We start from the raw sequence: 8,205 nt of genomic DNA on the forward strand, positions 1-8,205 counted from the left end.
TCGGTAGGTCACATTCGGGGAAAAGGGGGCGGGATTGTACTAATTTTTTAACTTTTTTAATTTGCTTATGAACTATCTTTTAGTAACGATGAGTACTGTACGCCTATTTGAGTGCTTTGTGTCAATTTGTTTTTTGTTCTTTGGTTTTTTGCTCTTTACCGATTTATTGAGCTTAGACATGTGCAACAGATGTTCACAGTTGTTGTGCTATAACACACCTGTCTTCATTATTTAAACCCTAGTGACTCTATTACACCACAATGAACTAAAATTCACATAATACTAAATTCAGTTGAAATATGACTCCTAATTAAGAAAATAAACACATAAAAACAGCAATATGTGAGGGACTTTCTATATTTTTCATTTCTGGACTGGTAAAACTTTTTTGGCTGGTTTTATCTGATATGATTAATATTCTGACTTATGCTATGTGTAGTATCGTTTGTAATTATTCTGTGATTAACATATTGAAATGTTCTATTATATTATTTATTTATGTATTTTTCTGTCCTGAATGTTTATGCATTTATTTGTAATGTAATTGTTGTCATTTTAGCAGTATTTTTTACCTTGCCATTAAGTGTTAGGTTTGGCTATCAATAAAGCCAGGTTCTTAAAATGTCATGTACCAAGTCATCATATGGCAGTTGTTATTGAATAGTTGTTTCTATGTATGTTGCATAGGCGTTTGTTTTTGTTGCACTTCAGTGTTTCTGTTGTTCCGTTGTTTTCCTCTTAAAGTTGATTTATTTCCCTTGGTTTTAGTTTGTTTTCTCTCAATTGATTTATGACTTTTAAACAGTGGTTTACTACTTTATTTAAGATATATAATTTTTGGCATGCATATTTTGTTATTCAGTCGATTTAAAAAAAACAAACACTGGAGCTTTTGTTCATGTAGTATCTTAAACACCAAATTTGAATAAAACTTTAATTGAACAATTGAAGAACAATTAACGTCGGTTGTCCCAAATGAAGCAGAACTGCATACCATCTTTAGAGGACTTGAATTCAACTCCAGTTAGCGATGAAGGGTTTGTGTTCCTAAGTCATTGGTTTTCTGTTTAGTGACATAAGGACTGTTCATTATCTCTTTATCAATAACTGCGGTGTAATCTGTAATTCTTCTTTGGATTTTTGAATAATCCCTTGATGTAATCTTCACTTTTTTATATATGAAATGTACATTTTTCTGTTTGCAGGTTAAAATTTTATTCGAACAATCCAAATTCTACTCGACTGATTCCGCACGGTTTCATTATAGTCTTAAAAAGAGTTAAAATAAATTTCTTCAAAAGTATCAAAATTCAAATATTTCTTTCTATGTGTTTTACCTAATAAAAACGACATGCCTGTCGTTTTTGAGCCACAGATACAGACATTTAAAAATTTTAGTTTTGCAGTTTGATAAGTAGAGTCAGACAAATAACAACAAGTAACACGTTAGATGTTCCGATTGTCACTGCACTATTATTAGCATCAGAATTTGGAACCATAGCATAAAGTCTGAGAGGTCCTCCACTTCCTTCCACAGTTTTCATTCCTGCAGCTGAGATAATTGATCCGCTTGGTGGAATTCTATCCAAATTGGCAACGTTCTCCAAACCACATATATTTTCTCGTGAAGTTAAAATATGTACTGGAAAAGTTGTCGACTGTCCATAATCAAATGACGGAGCATCTGTTCCGATGAAAAGTATGTGTCTATTAGATATAATCCAAGAAATTGTATCCTCGTGCCAGCCTGGGTAATGAAAAGAGGTAAGATCTGACATATTCTTCGTACCATAAACACTGTATTTGTCAGGGTATTTTACATCCCATCCCGAATTCATTATTAACATTGCCCCATCGGGTATTTTTCCATATTTTTCTTCCCATTCTTTTATATCATTTAATGATATCCGATAGTCCGGATTATTTCGAGCTTTTTCCTTGACATTGACAATGACCCCTGGACCTACCATTTTATTGATTGGTATTTGATGCATATTCCATCCTACTTTGTTGAAATGACTTGGGGCATCCATATGGGTACCGACGTGTTCTGTCATCTTAAGTACGTTAGAATATACCCTGAAATAATAATAATATATAATAAGTATGTTAGAAAATACCCTAAAATAGTAATAAAACATATTAAGTTTGTTAGAAAATACCATGAAATTGTAAAATCTATTAATTATATTAGAAAAAACACAGGCATGATGGCACTCATTCGTTTTAGTGAGATTGTTTCATTAAACAAAACAAAAATTAGAGATAATTTTTATTCTCACAGTTTTTAGCCTGTATCCTGTCCCTTCATTCTACCTCTATTAGTTATTTTTAACATGTTGAGTAAACGCTATGAAAAAGACAAGTCGTTCTTGTGTTTTCCTCTTGAAGGAGGAACATACCGATACACAAAGAATCGTTTTGAGTTATCTTTCTTTTTACAATATGTGTTTTTCGTTTTCTCGGAAACTTGATCACGATTATAACGAAGAAATAACAATGTTTTTACATGTCTTTTTTTATTTTGCGTTTTCAATAGCTTACCAGTAAAGTATTGGCGACTATATGGTGAGGTGGTCCTTCATTTCTTTATAATCTATTTATACCATGTTTCTCTATAATTCTTTATCTTTGTTTCATCTGCACATTTTGACCTTTATTATTATTTTTTTTTTTCTAAACGCATCCAGACTCTCATACGTGGACCTCTAGAATTTGAAAGTATTATTTAAACTGAAGTAAAATAGAATTACAAAGTCCGTGTGCTTGTTTTTGAAGTGTAAGCCATTGAAAATTTGGCGTGAAATGATTCTTTTGACGTTTTTTATACATTTAACATTGACATATTTTTTTCTTTCAAAAATTATTTAAGAAAATAACAAGAATCTTATAACATATTTAAAAATGTGCTTTTTTAGCTATATATGTTTTAAAGTGATGATAAGAAAAGTAGTGTTTACCGAACAATTTGTTGAACAGCACAAAAACCTGAGAACTCCAAATCTAAGTAGGGTAAGCGAATATGTAAGGTCTTCTCCGTTATACGATAGCTTTCCGTTAAATGTTTATATATAGACCTATATGTTTACCTATATATAAAGCAAAATGCCAAAAACAAAATGTTTTAAAATACTTTTTCTTGATGTTATCATCGGGAAATTAAGAAAAGTATTTAAGTTTGAATTTGTTAGAATAGTTATTCATTAGATTGTTAAAAATTTAAGGAAACTAATATAAATTTTTATAAATTTGATGCGTACGAAGCGCTTTTCTGGATTTAGCTCCCTAACGACCCAACCCACAATATCAATGTAAAATTGAATACATAGTGACCTATATGATCAAAATTTATATGGTCAAAATACTTTTCTTAATCTCGATGATAACTTCAAGAAAAAGTATTTAAAAACATTTTGTTTTTGGCATTTTGCTTTGTATATAGGTAAATGTAATAAGCAATGATTTCGATGTTAAGGAATAGAAATGTAAGTCACTATATACTTTGGTACATTAAGTTTCATGTTTATTATGTTTAATTGTAAGCTTTTTCTAGGGTTAAATGAAATTGACGACGTGAAAATAAAAAAAAAGAATCGCCATACTTTTTTAAATTCTTAAGAATAAAGAACACCTATATAACGGTCTATATGATTAAATGTTTTGATATACTAAAATAAGTATTTGATTTAAACTGTACCTACCAATGACCGAATTCTTTACTTCCTTTGAGTTCAATAACTTTTTCATATCCTCCTAATGTTGGATAGTATATTGAATCTGGTCCCAGATTTCTAGTTAAGTCGACCAAATCATACGGAAATAACGGATTACAATGTATACCAGTCGCGAAACATATCACAAAAAATATTTTACGTTTGTCCATCTTTCAGAGGAAATACTTTCTCTGTATATCTAAAAATAAGATGTATGATCGAAAACAGCTGGGTTCATCAAACTCGTACAAAAGATACGTACTGTCTTCGAATTGTTGCAGAAAAATGCTGATCAAGCTTTCTTTTTATGGATGGTTATCTATTCTCGGTCTTCCTATCATGTTTCATTTCGTCGTTATAATACCTATGATATAAAGTGCGAAGTGAAAAGTTGGGGTCAAGGTTCTCATAGAAAAATTCCATCTGGCTCCAACTTGTAAATTTTGTTTAGATTTATATATACAAAGTTTTAATTACTTCATGTTAAGGAGGTTTATATCTCCTCTCACAGAAATGGACAACTTCACATAAGTTTGTTTGATATATTTGATTCCTGTGATAACTTTAAAAAAAAATATAAAGAAAAGGCATGAAAAAAAGATGAAAAGTAGAACATTATGTTTAGATATATGTTTTTTTTTTTTTTTGTTAACGAGTTATACTACATTGATCATGTTGATATATACCTGCAAGTCACTCTGCGGTTTTTTCCTCCAAATTCAGACAAAACTAATCAGTGCCTTTCCCAAAGTCATCAGCCTGTAATTCAGTGGTTGTCATTTGTTGCTGTGTTACATATTTGCTTTTCGCTAATTATTTTGTATATAAATCAGGCTGTAAGTTTCTCGTTTGGGTTGCTTTACATTTGTCATTCGGTGCTTTTATACCTGACTATGTGGTATTGTTTTACTCATTGTTGGAGGTCGTACAGTGACATTTAGTTGTTAACTTCTGTGTCGTTTGGTCTCTTGTGAAGAGTTATTTCATGTCACTTGCATCTTCTCATTTTTGTATTTATATGCAGGAATCAGAAAATTAACAGACCGCTGACCATTTTACCTTGGCGACGATCTGACATTAGGAAGCAACCATTTAACTTAAAAAAGGAGATAAAATTAAGAATGGAAATGGGGAATGTGCCAAAGAGAGTATGGTTTTTGTCGGAGTTTTCAATGATATTTTGAAACCCAGTGTTTTTTCAAGATATTCAAGAAGGAATTTTGGCATTATTTAAGGATATTGCACGTATAACATGCGCAGTGATAACATATATTTAGTGACAAAACAATGTACGTAGATAAAACTCAATTGTATTCAGTTTTTCAACGCTATCACATGCTATCAATCAATTTTTTTTTACACTGTAAGGTATGTGGAAAGTCTGGTTTCAGATTATTTTTTTTTTTGTAATCTGCTTGAACAGAATATTTATTTTCATCATGATGTTAGGGATTAGAGTATTATTATCTTTCATCAGATGGTCCATTAATTGTCTCAACATGTAACATTGTTTACCATTAAGTTGTATGATGTATAGGAGCGAGAAAGTATTTGTTCCGTTCGGAGATATGTAATATCGATTCTACAGCGACATCTTACAGTATCCGATATCTAGTACGTGCATTGATATTTCTCGGTTAGTCAAACTACTGGCGAAACGCACTCTTCTGCTACTTGGATAACAATCACCAAGGTCGTTATGTTTGTAAACTGTCAGGTTATAGAATGCTTTGTATAAATATACATGTATATATTATATGTACCAAAGAAATGTTGTAGTTAGTTTACATGGATGCATGAAATAGGTCACACATAAAGATAATAACGAAATGTACTTTTTCAAGTTGTTTACTTCGTGTGATAGAAATAATGTTTTAATTCCGATGGTACAAAAATTTGGCAAGTCAATGGTCTTGTTACTAAATATCCGTTTAAAGTGCAAGTTTTATACATTTCAGGATCCACTTGGGACTATTCGGACTATTATAGTATAAAAGGTCCCAGGATCCACCAAAATTTAAGAGAAAATTTAAGAATCACTGTATACTATACATTCATTCAATATGAAAAGGATGGCTAACTTTATGAAAAGTATTCAGCATTAACTGTCACTCATAAACATGTTGGCTTTATTTTAGAATATTGCACGACATACATGTACATGCGCAGAGATAACCTATATTGAATGACAAAACGAGATACATACATGTACGTAGATAATCGTGGCATTGAAGTGCCCTCTGTATTTTGCAGTTTAACTTCATATAAGAGTAAATAACATTGAATTTACTTTTATAAATTGTTATTTGGACGGAGAGTTGTCTCATTGGCACTCACACCACATCTTCCTATAACAAGTTAATCCTTTGTTATATGATGCATCCTGTTCAATAAAACTACTGATGAAGCAGGAACTTCATTTGTATATACATTTATAATATGATTAAAGAAAATAATATAAAATTGTTAGAGATAGAAAATACTAACTGAAAAATAGAAAAATATAAAATGAATAAACGTATGAAGGAGATTGTACAAGAAAACTAAAAACTCTTTAACTCAGTTTAACGGACAATATTAAATTATGTTTTAAAGTAATTTTAAAAAGATTTATGTAATTGAACCAAATTTCCTTAAAGAAAATAGCTTTGAAACCAGGAAATACTAAAGCAAATTGAAAAGGGGCAGAAAAACATGAAAAAAGAAGAACACTTTTGTCAATATTAGTTATTGTTCTTTAAAAAAAAAATAGATGATGCCAATCATTTTTCATTCACATGTACACAAAATGAAAACTTGAGACTTGAATTCTTAGGTAAGAATATCTATTCAAATACAGATGAGAAAGATAAATTGAATAAATTGATTCTATGTATCATATGAATTACGGTCTTTTTATTATAAGTTTTTGTGTATTAAGTAATGCGTTATTTTTGTGATGTATTAAGTAATGTGTTATTTTTGTGATGTATTAAGTAATGTGATGTTTTTGGTTTAATGTTTGAAATCAACCCACTGTGGGTATAATAGTGCAATTGTTTTTAAATAAACATATAAAAAATAAGAAGTATATAGTGTCTTCAGTGCAGTATTATTACTTCAAAGTTGCAGGCTTTTTGCAAAATCAGAGGTCACAGCTAGTAATGGTGATAGAATTGCAGATGCTGGCAACGTAATCACCAAGCTAAAGTCTCTTTTGGGTAATACTTCCATGTGAGCTGGACATATTTTTTTTTCTTATTTGTCTTCGGTGATATACGTTACAAAAGAAAACAAATGAATTGATACACCAAAGAACTAATTAACTCTATGTAGACTTCTGAATTGTTTAGTGTTACCTTGATACATTTTTTCGTTGACGTAATCCATATCTTTTCGTAAACAAAACAACAATATATGAGTGCACTGAGCGTTTATTTTCTTTCGTCGTTGTTCATCGACCATTAGGCTTAATTCATAGTCAATTTCAAAGCTAGAATAAACTATGTCACTACCTTCACACTGTATACCAAGAGAAATGGTCGCGGAAGGAAATGAAACAGTAGTCAAAAACCTTCTAGACCTTCTACTTGCTGTATTGCACCTTGGGGTACAATTTCAGAACAATAAAAATACTTAAACACAAGTAATTATCCTGAAACTTGTAAAATGCTTGTTTTGGCCCTTAATTCCTAAACGATTGGGATTATCACCCCCAAAACAAACAATCCTAACCTTTCTTTTTGTAGTACTCAACCTTTTAATGAATTTCATATAGTAGATCCATACACTAAAACTAAAGTTATTGTTCGGAAAACAATTGTCTTCAGACGACGACTTTATAGCAATATTTGAAGAAGGCAAAACTCAATCATCAGATCGATACAAATAAAAACCTCTTAAAGACACAGATAGGACGTAGCAGGGAATATATCTATCCCTCATCCTTAACAACAAAAATGACACTAAATACAGACTTGAGAAAACTCGCAGTTATCAACAGCTAGTTCAAAGTCAATACACTCTTAAATTGTGTTTAGAGCCCAAACACTTTCCTAAACACATTTATGAAACCGATTTTTGACATGTTTTAAATCTAAACATGTTTAATATTAAATGTGTTAACAGCCTAAACGTGTCAAGCTTTAAAGTGCTTATACTGTAAACATGTTTAACTGTAAAGTGTTTAGACCAGAAACATGTTTACCTGAAATTAAAAATGCTTTGACTGTTGATATGTTTAGCTGTGAGGTGTTTTAGCTGGAAACATGTTTATCTGTGAACTGTTTTGCCTGGAAACACGTTTTGCTGTCAAGTGTTTTGAATGTAAACATGTTTAGACAAAAAGGTTCATGAAAAACATGTTAATCATTTTAGTCATTTTAGTGTGGGAAGTCGTTACTTCATTCCGCCTAATTTAACTAATTTTCCAGAAGACTAAACTGTTAAACTCTTTTGATAGCTCTCAAGAAAACAGGTTTCCATACCTAGCTTTAAAAACAAAATTACAATA

The 8,205-nt window shown here is 30.8% G+C and overlaps 1 long non-coding RNA gene across 1 annotated transcript; it reads right to left on the minus strand.

Moving 5' to 3' along the window:
* Positions 1–802: 802 nt before the first annotated feature.
* LOC143056297 (uncharacterized) lies at positions 803–4,050 on the minus strand. The gene is made up of 2 exons (XR_012972288.1): positions 3,702–4,050; positions 803–2,079 (listed from the first exon to the last, which is right to left on the minus strand). It is a non-coding gene; the product is annotated as an uncharacterized LOC143056297 (long non-coding RNA).
* Positions 4,051–8,205: the final 4,155 nt, after the last annotated feature.

This window comes from Mytilus galloprovincialis, chromosome 13 (assembly GCF_965363235.1).
Source record: "Mytilus galloprovincialis chromosome 13, xbMytGall1.hap1.1, whole genome shotgun sequence".
NCBI lineage: Eukaryota > Metazoa > Mollusca > Bivalvia > Mytilida > Mytilidae > Mytilus > Mytilus galloprovincialis.